Here is a 12512-nt window from a genome sequence, read left to right as displayed (position 1 = left end):
CCATGGCACCATCCCCACTCTGTCTTTTCCGGAAAAATGGCCTAGTGAATAATTACACTAAATAATTATTTAGTGTTCCACCCTGCTTGAAAACCAAAGCATGTACGATTCCCCTCCCCCCCCCACTCCCTCCCACACAGCAGCACACACGTCACATCTGCAACACTCAGGTTTGCAGATATCCTTTCATCTATCTCCGGATAGATCTCGGCCCCAAAGAATGTTTGCCGGTCGGCTTTGTTTTTAGCTGAGTGTGAATTATTCTGGAGAATGAATAGGGGAGCGGAACAGAGGCATGTGAAGGGGGCTTCTGACGGCCCTCTCAGATATTCTGCAGACGCACGCAAACTCTGCCAATACTCCAATGCAAAATCCAAGGGGAAATACATTTGACCTTTTTAATGTTGATAACCATTAATCCATGGATCGGGCAAGAGGAACATGTGAGTCGCTCACCCCTCTTTGCTTTCCCAAAGCCACATTTTTAAGAATGCGCCTGACCGCAAATCTGTTAAACATAAAGAACGAAAACATAACATCTACATAAGTATTCACAGCCTTTGCCATGACACTCAAAATTTAGCTCAGGTGCATCCTGTTTCCACTGATCATCCTTGAGATGTTTCTACAACTTGATTGGAGTCCACCTGTGCTAAATTCAGTTGATTGGACATGACTGAGAAAGGCGCACACCTGTTTATATAAGGCGCACACCTGTCTATATAAGGCCCTTCTCCCCCGATTGCTCAGTCTGGAGCGATCGGGGGAGAAGGGCCTTAGTCAGGGAGGTGACCAGGAACCCGATGGTCACTCTGACAAAGCTCCAGCGTTGTTCTATGAAGAGAGGAGAACCTTCCAGAAGGACAATCATCTCTGCAGCACTCCACAAATCAGGCCTGTTTGGTAGAGTGGCCAGACGGAAGCCACTCCTCCGTAAAAAGCACATGACAGCCCGCCTAGAGGACTCTCAGACCATGAGAAACAAAATTCTCTGGTCTGATGAAACAAAGATTGAACTCTTTGGCCTGAATGTCAAGCGTCGTGTCTGGAGGAAACCAGGCACTGCTCATCACCTGGCCAATACCATCCCTATAGTGAAGCATGGTCATGCTTTGGGGATGTTTTTCAGCAGGAGGAACTGGGAGACTAGTCAGGATTGAGGGAAAGATGAATGCAGCAATGTACAGAGAAATCTTCGATGAAAACATTCTCCAGAGCGCTCTGGACCTCAGACTGGGGCGACAGTTAATCTTCCAACAGGACAACGACCCGAAGCACACAGCCAAGATAACAAAGGAGTGGCTTCGGCACAACTCTGTGAATGTCCTTGAGTGGCCCAGCCAGAGCCCTGACTTGAACCCGATTGAACATCTCTGGAGAGATCTGAAAATGGCTGTGCACCGACGCTCCCCATCCAACCTGATGGAACTTGAGAGGTTCTGCAAAGAAGAATGGGAGAAACTGCCCAGAAATAGGTGTGCCACGCTTGTGGAATCATACCCAAAACAACCTGAGGCTGTAATTGCTGCCAAAGGTGCTTCAACAAAGTATTGAGCAAAGGCTGTGAATACTTATGTAGATGTTATGTTTAAAAAATAACATTTTAGACCTTTCACCTACCTTTATAGAACATTTGTCAAACGTTCTCCAAAAGGACCAAAGTGGGTTAAACCCACAATAAAAACGCCTGCGATAGAGTCCACATCCAAGGATACGTGGGAGGTATTGAAGTTATTATTAGCCGATATAGCAACATTTTAGGTCTTTATCTACATTATATAACATTCAAAAATGTTTTCCACTCAGGGCTGTGGTATACATCAGAAGGCCCCGTGGTGTTTAAACCTCCAATAAAAAGGCCTGCGTTAGCTCCCACCCGTCAGGACACCAGGGGAGGTAATAAATAGTGCGTGTGTAATGTATTGTAATAATTTCCTCCCAAAAAGGCACGAGGTGGTAAACACACGCAAAAGGTTAAACACACAAAAGGTTAAAAGGTATGTATCAATTGAGACATATTTTTGGGTTTGAGCTTATGTGCATGTATTTATACACTTTCTTTTATTATTGCAGAGACAGCCTTTGGCGGCGTGGACTACACCGAATGAAGAGCCGGAACTTTTTACCTCAAGATACGACGACCTGGTGAGCGATGAGGAATTAACACGCCGTGTTGAGGCCCTCGAATCGGACCTGAGAGGAGACGAGACCAGAAGGCTGTTGGTGAGCAGAGAGAGGCCGCTGCGCTGGTTGTACCGAATGCCGAAGACAATGACCGTCATGGCGAGTTGTTAAAGGAGATCCGGGATTTGCGCCACACCACCCAGAATTTAATAGCATTAGTGACCACTCGCAGGATTTAGACCAAGGAGACCAAGCGAATCATAAAACATAATATGGCAGTACAAGAGAAAGCCGGTACGACTATCATAGACCTGCAATTGAATGAATGAAGAAATAAGAATTTACATCTCAAACTAAATACTAAAATTAATAAACTAAAAACATTAAACTTAAAAAAAAGACGTTTTCTCCCTTCCAGCGACTCGATATTGTCACTCCCCCTGTGACATCATTTAAGAGCCTAGTTTTCTGGGCTGGAGTGTGTTTAGCAATCGCCTAGAGACACGTGTGGACAAAAAAAACTGCAGTTTAAATGAATTCCTGAGTGAGAATTTCAACCAATATCTATTCACAGATGGTTTCCAGACTGTATTTCAATGAGCATTCCTCAGACGATGGTATGAACTTTGTTACAGATGACAAAAACAATTGATCGCGTCAGCTTATCTTATCAACAGTTACTCGATTCAAATCAAACTCAGCGGCTTAATGGATAAACCTTCAGAGACACCATCGTAAAACAAACCCTTTTTTTATTGTTTATAAACTGTGAAAACTTGTGTGCTTGGCCGTTTGCTGGAAATGAATGTGACTATATTGTAAATATTTTCACACACAGCCTTGTATATAGTTTGGAGAAAGGAAACTGCTTAAATATAATCTACCATTAAGTTTTAACTTCACACCAACTGCTTATGTTAGCTTAGATCTATTTGTAACTCAATTCCAAAAGAAACTATCAGTAATTGTTTGAGAGTTCCACCGTTATACACAATGCATGGTGAGATATCCTTCAGTAGTTCTTCGCTGTTAATAAAAGAACACCATAGAGAACAGCAACAATAATAGCTTTTGTTGAATGAAATATTCCCATTTCAATCCAGGCATAGATCTCATAACTCTTTATTTGTGAGAGATCTCGTTCATGAAAGTACATTATACGCTTTCAATGTTGTAATTTACTTTCAAAACTAAGACATATGTACACTGTAAAACAGCACAGCCCTGTTTAGTTACGTCCATGTACTTCTCTTTTAACTCAGAGTTCCGACACGTTTCTAACTTAAATGTTAAAATTCTTGAAATTTAAACTTACAGTAATTCATTCAATCAATATATTAATGTGTATAACGTAAAAGTATATAGTAACACAAACTTCAAAGTACTATGGAAGGTGTGAGGAGTGTTTGGATTAAAAATAAATAGAATAAGTCCAAAAATAAGAATAAATAGTTCAAATTAAATTTTGTTCTTTGGATCAAAACACTTTATTTTGATACATTTTCATTGGAACCAAAAACTATGGGGCATAGTTGGAGGAGGAGCGAGTTACTGCAGATACCGTCTTTGACCTCGGCCTCAGTCCTGTGACGATGCCAATGACCATCAGACATAGTCACAGGACTGAGGCCGAGGTCAAACAAGGTATCTGCCGTAACCCGTTTATCCTTTCAGAACACAAATCCCCCAGTAAGCATAAAGCTTTAGGGACCACCGGCTCACACAGACATGACAAATTCCATATTCCATTTATTATAACAATTTTGAAAGTTGAAAATGGTATTCCTTTAACTTTGCCACAGATGAACATCTGGAGGTAAATAGCTGTTTGTTTAAAAAAGAAAAACAAATGAGCTATTCAGAAGACAGTTTCTATGTGTTGGTGGAAAGTGAAAATTCTTTGAATAAAAAAGTACAAGGCAAAGAGGAAGTTGCTCAGAACACAAGTTTGGTTCAGATCGTCCAAAATCATCTTTGTCTTAATAATATCGTGGCGACAGTGAAAACACCTCGTTTGGATCTTGTATAGTGTTCTCAACACCAGCACGCTCCTTTTGCTCTGCTTATTGGGTCTCTCTCTGGGTGCCGTGTGTCCTCCTGACGACCCTCCATTTCAACTACAGCGGGGTGCGGATGCTGAGATCTATTGTGTGTCAAATGGAGCCAATCTGGTGTCAATCCAAAGTTTAGTTTAGGAGTTTAGGAATCACACGGCCGACTGCCGTGTGATTCCATGGAGGGACTTAAGCCGCCACAGACGTTGTGTTTGGGCTCCAGCAACCTCTCTAAAACATGGAAGAATTGGAGGGATGAGTTTGTCCTGTATGTGGATCTGACAATGGCTGAAGCTGACGATAAACAGAAGGTAAAACTGTTCAGCTATCTTGTCGGTGAGAGTGGCAGAGAACTTTTGGATACCCTGATGGGCAACACAGCTAGGGTTGCATGGAAGATAGAGGACATCATCACAAAGTTTGATTATCATTGCAACCCCAGCGTGAACGAAATTGTCGAACGCTATTGTTTCTTCACGAGAAATCAAGGCGCCAGTGAAAATATAGACAGTTATGTCACTGAACTGAGACTGCTGGCCAAAACATGCAACTTTGGGACTTTGAGAGACTCGCTCATTCGTGATAGGATTGTGCGTGGTGGTAACAACACGATCATGAGAGAAAGACTGCTGCGGGAGAAAAACTTGACACTGGACACATGTTTACAACTGTGCAGAGCAGCAGAGCTCTCCAAGGAGAACGTTAAAACCATCACCGGGCCGATGTTTGATGAGGTGCATGCCGTTCAAGGGGCACAGTACCAGTGGAAAGGTAACAACACAGTGGAGTGTAAATTCTGCGGAAGAACACATGAAAGGACCAAACAGAAATGTCCGGCGTTCGGAAAGAAGTGTGCAAAGTGTGGCAGAGAGAACCACTTTGGACTTCTCATGAAAGCCAAAGCAGCTGGACAGGATCCTTATCTTGCAATTCTGGACCACCGCAACACACCGTCACAGGGCCTGGATAGTACTACTCAGTCTACTCAGTCGCCGTACAAAAACACTGCGGCCAACGAAAGCAACCCTGCTCAGGCCAGAAGTCGTTCAGGTCAGTCAGAAGCTGAAGAACAGGCAGCAATGTCAGAGTACATACTACAACAGATCAGCTAGAGACTTGGACACACTTTCCCCGGGTGACTGTGTGAGGATACAACCACTCCCACCCCATCTGGAGACTAGGCAGGGTGCTGAAGCCAGTTGATGGGAGGTCCTATGAGGTTCAGTTGCAATCTGGAAGTGTCATTAGGAGAAATCGCAGACACCTCAGGCGTGCACCTGGTGTGACCTTTAGTGACCCTCTTGATATGGAGATCAGCATCCCCAGTCAGCCACAGGCTGTGAGACATGAACCTGCAGAGTCTGTTCCTGTCCCTCGTGGTGTCGCAGCAGAACATACACCCAGAGACACTGGTGGCGGAAACATCCCTGTCACGACCAGAGCCGGGCGCACAGTGGTGCAGCCACGGCGATATAAGGACTGTGTGGTATCATGCAGATGAATGCTGATGTTTACATGCACCTGGCACGTGAAAAGTGTACAAGCGCAAAAGTTATGGTTTATTTGATATTGTTGTGATCATTTGCACATTTCATGTTCTTAGCGAATGTTTGAGTGTTATCTCACTGTGAAATTGGTGATGCTGTGTTTTCACTTTGTTATAGGCTATTTTCATCAGTTGCTGAGAGAAGAGTTTGATTGATGAGCATATTGAATTGTTAATGATTTAGCAATAAGCAGTGTCAGTATTATAATCTTGCTTGTTGGCCACAGTCAAATGTTGAGATAACAGCTCTAACTCTCAAAAGAGAAAGGATGTAACAATAGGAACTATAGGTAGGAACCATTGTTTAGTTCCGTGAATCACACGGACTGTTATTGGGGAAACACTGTCTTGTAACCGGACCGAGCAAGATGGACCGTACACGCGACGTGGAAGTTTATTAAAGTTTACAACCCAGTGAGGTGAGACCTGGAAGAGTGTGCTCGTGTTTGTGATTAAGTACCGCGTTATAACAGTTTGGACTGAGTGACAGTCACAGAGAAGGCGCACGGATGTGGTCTGATGGATCGTAAGTCGACTTTAGCTTTTGGGGCTAAGGCGTTCCCGACAACAAACATGGGAGGGAGCACCATTTCCACACCAACTAAATGTAGCCAACGGGACCCACGTCCGCTTAGTAAATAACTTTTCCCTGAAAGACTGGAGATCAAAGGATCTGAGTCCCTAACCCCCAGACCTACTAGTCTCAAGGCTAACCCGCCCGAAGTGTAATGAATAGAATAGTCCAGGCCTTAGGATTTCTTCATGTCACGGTGATGACCTAAGTGACAGAATACCATGTAAGTGTCCGTGTGTGCAACTTACTCTGTATTTCCCCAAACTACCACAAACTGGCAGAGGATGAGACGCCCCTACTTCAGAAAAGATGAATAACTTCACGGCATAAGCACATAATTTAGAAGATGAAAATTAGTGATGATTCATTGTACAGAATGCATTCGAAAAATAAACAAATACAAAGTGTATAGAAGTATGTTGGTTACTCAAAATCAACCGCATTTATTGCCATATTATGTCAGACATACAAGGAATTTGACTTGGCGGTTGATGCGTAACAGCAGACAGTACGACAATGGACGACAAGACAACAGTGCAAGAGGAATAATTTAAAACAAATATTGCTATGGGTTAGTAGTATAAGGCTATGGGTTAGTTTAAAATAAAGGAAAAGTTAAAAAATAAAGTAGTCTCTGACTGCTTCCTGTTTTTCCGGCTTTACCTGCATTCCAACCTGCTGATTGGCTGCCGACTACACGTATAGGAAATTAGTATTAACGATAAAGAGGAAAACAATATATGTATATCTTGTATCTGCTACATGAATCGAACGACCACATCTTTCCTGATAAATCCCCTTTTGTTTGTGCATCTCGTCTAAGCTGTGCTGAAGAACTGAGATGTTCAACATGTCTGGTTGAACTTGGTCACTGTTCACTTGTTGTTCTGTTGACATGCATTTTGACACAAATCACTAAATCTACTTCATATTAACACAATTATCATTTTAGGTGATTCAAAACTAGAACTCTGACATGAAAACAAGGAAATAACTAATCAATTGAGAGAACTCTGGAACGTCAAAATAAATAGCCCTAAACTATCAGACAGAAGCAGAAGAAAGATTACACTATACAAAACAAGCCAATCCACTTTGGCTGAGTGTTAGAAAGAAATGGCATTTGTATTTCAATGTGCCCTTTGGACTTAATCATAATTATGTGAATGTAATTGAACTAAACTTAAAAATAGCAAGCTGCAACAACTCTTCTTGCATAGAGCAGCCCGCTGGTACATGGAGAATTACTGCTGTGGTTGCAACAACTCGGGGGCGGGGTTTAAATACCGGAGAGGTGATGAGCTGATGAGCCAACGGGACGCTCATGAGAACGGAGATCCGGGTGGTCAGCAGGTCAAAAACCCCACACACAAACACAGAGAGACAGGCAGGAGAGGGAAAGACAGACCAACACAAGAAAACCAGGTTGAGGAACTCCCCAACATCAGAATGATGCCAGACAAGTTCTCGGTCTGATCAAAGGTCTCAGAATCAAGTGATTGGATAAGTCCATGTGCTTTATGCATGAGTATTTGTATGTTACAGGCAATTAACCTTATTTTGTAAGCTTCAATTTGACTAGATATCAATGATAGAATGTGCTTTGTCAACACCTTCTCTTCTACACGTCTACACAGCACCTGATCACACACCAAAGAAAGAAAGACAAGTCACAAAATTTAAACTTAAATCCTCCAAATCATCTTTGACTTCCGTCTTGTGATAAATCAATGAGGGTGTTTAAGATGCTATTTGTGTTTGGTCTGTAGAGGTACAAGTACAGGAAAGGATCATGCGTTCATGATCATTTCACTACGTAATCTTATGAGGGTATTTTATGGTGTTCTGAGTAGATTGAGGACATTACATTACATGTCATTTAGCTGACGCTTTTATCCAAAGCGATTTTCAAGTGCATTCAACCATAGGGGTACAAACTCAGAAGAGCAAGAAAAAATATGTAATTTCATGCACATTTCATAGTTTCCTTTTAAATATAATCTGAAATTTACCAGATGTAGCCTTGTGAAAAGGTTTGAAGGAAGTTGGCTCATGTATGGTACTTTGAGAGGCTTTCATTTTGTAATAGTACATTAGAATGTCCTGGTTATCACTGGGTGACACCTTGGGGACGTGTACTATCAATCTGAAATGAAATCATCATGTAACTTCTGATTGTTTCTTTTTTCAAAGAAAAAAATGATTACAAGTACATGTTATTATATTGGGCATGAATATGGTAAGTTGAAAATTCAGTCAACTGCCTATTATCCAGTTACAGTTACACATAAAACACTGACTTCCCAGCACAAAACATAAAGCATACTCACACGACAACTAAAATACCGACCTTCCATTCGCCCAGAAAGACAACAAAGTGTCTTTGACGTCCCGCTGTTGATTCATCGCAATCTCTGGTGTGACCTTGCTGACAGACGAAACAAGCCAATAAACCAATTAGCTACTCAAATGAGCTCAGTGGCTCCAGACACGCTTGAATACACGCGGTCCAATGAGGCAGAGGTCGACTGCTTGGACTGAAATCCACGTACTTCTTAACAACAGGTTGTAGTTACGACCTGCTAGAGATGGACCTTTGCAGGAAAACACCTGAAAGTGCTGTATTGCCGGAAGCTGTCAGCTGTGAAAACGAAGATTACGGCGCACACACGGGGGCCCGTAATCTACTAGAAACCATCAATCAGATGAGAAAGGTCAGAGGGACAATATAATGAGGTGACTGCAATTCAGTCTGCTGGATACAAAGTCAAACACAAAAACACATCAACCCAATTAGAGTGTTTCAGGGGCCCAACTCGAGCAGACGCTCCAAGGACCACTTTTAAACTAGGACATGCTTATTTTCTCTTTTCTCTTTCTCGTCTATAATTACTAATTACTGCAATTCATCACTTTGTCACTTGTCACTTTGTCTCTTGTCTGTTACTTGTTTGTTAGTGCACTTTATGCTTAATATTTTTCTTTTTAACTTTTTAATATTTAAATTTTTTTTTAAACTTTATTCCCTTGTTTTATACTAACCCATAGCCTTAGCCTTATTCTACTAACCCATTGCATTAGCATTTCATTCCACTTTATTTTATTACTTGTGCACTGTTGTCCTGTCTGTCTACTGTCGCGCACTAACCGCCAAGACAAATTCCTTGTATGTTTGACATATTTTGGCTAATAAATGTTTCCTGATTCCTGATTCCTAAAGATAAAGAATAAATCATCTAATAAATATAGAAATATATTTTAAACAAATGGCTCGAGGGCCACGTTTTTTTAAATATATAATTTGCATGTCCATGTTTGTACGGTTGCTATTTCTTCCACTGAGGTGTTTTTTTCATTTGTGGAGTCATTCCTAATCACAGGAACATCTCCTCTTCATTCAACTCAACCACCATTACTTTTCTAGGAACCACGCGTGGAACCGTTGAATCCCGCCCGCAGTATAAATCAAAGACCATCTAACGAAGGTGTCGGAAAAAAACCGCGAGATCCCATCAAAAAGAAAACTAGATGGTGCACGCAATCCACCACAGTGCTCTGTATGTCTGCCAGAACGCATTGGCGCACAGCCGCAGGGGTACAAATTAGGCATTAAGCTCTGGAATAGTGATTCAGGGAGAAGACCCCCCCCCTGGGGGAGGACTTTTGTATTCATGACAGGCTTCATAGGTGTTGCTTGAGCCATCCTCCTCGCTGAGCTTGAGAGTCTGCAAGGGTATTCTCTCTAACTTGGGAGCGAGTATGTGGTAATATACATTTTTGGATCATCTGGGAGAAAATGACACCACATGAGGGGAGGATTCCAAGTCCGAGCACACAGTCCAGCTCATTACGAAGCTGAAAAATGGATTGTACGAGAGACTCTCTTTCTCTCCGTCCGGCCCCTCTTTGTTTGATATCTTCCCACTTGCTCTCTTCATTCTGTCACCAAAGACCTCTGTTTTCCAGTGGTTTTACGTTTCTATCACACCCTCACTTTCTTCTCATTTTTCAACGGTGCTTCTTCAAACCAACTTTTACATTTCACATGAGAAAAAAACAGGAAAACACCTTTTCTTTCAATTTTCATTGACACGTTTTATGATATTCAATAAATCAGTTCTTGTGTCCCTACAGTGAGGAAGTGCTGGCAGCAAAGACTTTCTTCACTTTTCCATTTCATTGCAGTAAATCAGGGGGAAGAAGACAATTTGGGACGTCTTGACGACTCGTTCAGCTGATTCAATTCTACATTTTCAGTCTGAGCCTCGGTTTCTCCATTGAGATGTCGGGATACGGCCTCTATAGAGCTTTCCTTCCTGACATTCAGAGTCCATTTAATTGGATGCTCGTCTTATCTAAAATCTCGGGCTTGTGCATCCACCTTGAAGTGTGCAGAAAAACAAACCGTTCAAATCTGATGACAAAAGAGGAATTCAAGAAAGCCATTTGTCACAAAGGAGAAGAATAAATGGTGGCTGGCATTTACTAATATTACCTTCAACTTGTGACTCACAGTAAAAGGACAGAGTGCAGGAAGAACACATCAGTTAAATGCAATGTAAGGGGGAAATGATGACATCCACTGCAACTGATACCACATATCATTCTTCTTGGCTTTCTGTACTAAAATGTTATTCTATCAGTGTCCAAATGCTAAGATGATTTTTTGGTGCAGTTCATCTTTAGATAACATTTTCTTGCAAGATTTGTTCTACCATTTAAAAAAATGGTAGAACAAATCTTTTCAAAACATTTTCCAATAGGTACATAGGACCATACAGGTATGAGAGCGTTATCATCCTCTGTGCAAGGAGGCACATGATGCATCCCAAAAAGTCAAACTGTCTTTCTGCATTTTTGTTGGACCACTGATTAACTAAAAAACACAGTAAAAGTTCTAATTTTCAATGAATATTAAAATTATTATTTTTTAGATGTTATTTCTTAAATATTGGAGAATTCTTTAAATAATACATTTACTACAGTCTCTGACTCACATCTTGCTCAGTCTGTTGGTAAACCCAGAAATCCTCAAAGGAAACATCACAATAAATCCATCCAAGTAATTTAAAAGACAGAATTTAAAAATTCCCCCAAGCCGGATCATTTACTGAGAAAGCCATTAAGTGTGAGGGGAAATTAAAATTCATCATCATACACCATCAAAGTGTCGGTTCTTCTGCTTTTCTTCCTTTATATTAATCTAACCGGACAAAGCGCTTGCCAGCATCTCTTTTACGTCACAGTGCAAAGATGGAGGCAAATGAGACATCCCAGTCAATCCATCAGGCTCGTCTCCATCATCACCTCACTCCAGCTGAACTCTTCTATATCACCTCCCTTCCTCACCAGCGGCAAAGGACATTTGTTTGCCTCTTGAGTTTATTTGTATTTGTTTTCATTGTTAGTCTGAAACGGCGCCCCAACACCCACATTTGAACAACAAGGGAAGTACGCAGTATAAATCCCTTCAACCTTCCAACGAGCAACAGTGGTTAGTTTACAGGTTTCAGCTTTTACTATAGTGAATTAGATATTGGCCTGATGACTTTATGAGTAAGTTTGGTCAGGATGTCAGCTGAGCAGTCACGTCAATTTAGCAAATGAGTCAAATGAGTTTTATAAAGACAAGACAAAGACAAGAAAGAAAATGACACAAAAAACAAAGTGAAGAGAAAGAGATCCAACACAAAGGATGAAACAGCGTACTGCGCTGTTTGCACAGGGGAGCCTGATTCTGAGTGAAACTGTAAAAGCAGTGCAAGTGTGCATTCAGCAGGGGAGTGCAGATGTCTTTGGCAGCAACAATGTGTGTGATGAGCTTGCAGACAAGATCCAGATGGAAGGCTGAACGAGGCACTAGACAGCAGACCCATCTCATTAAGCTCCCGAGAAACAAACCTTTGCCTTACTTGTGTCGTCTTGTAGAAAATACTGAGAAGAGAGTCAACGGGAGAACCAGTGAAAAATATCTGTGTAATACCTCGATCTATATAAATATTCCATGAAATAGTTGCATTTAAATGAGCAAACAGTCCGTTTCTGGTGGAATTTAAGTGCTTTCATAATCTTGTTTTTTTGCCAATCTCATCCAGTGATGCAGCAATTTAGGGACCTTCTTTTACTGAAGCACTTTAAAACATGTGAATTATTAAGCCTTTTAATGGGCAAACTATTAAATCGTAAATTGACATTTGCCCTTTGCTGTGAATAA

Source organism: Gasterosteus aculeatus, chromosome Y, assembly GCF_964276395.1.
Source record: "Gasterosteus aculeatus chromosome Y, fGasAcu3.hap1.1, whole genome shotgun sequence".
Lineage (NCBI taxonomy): Eukaryota > Metazoa > Chordata > Actinopteri > Perciformes > Gasterosteidae > Gasterosteus > Gasterosteus aculeatus.
Note: the sequence above shows the minus strand (reverse complement) of the source record.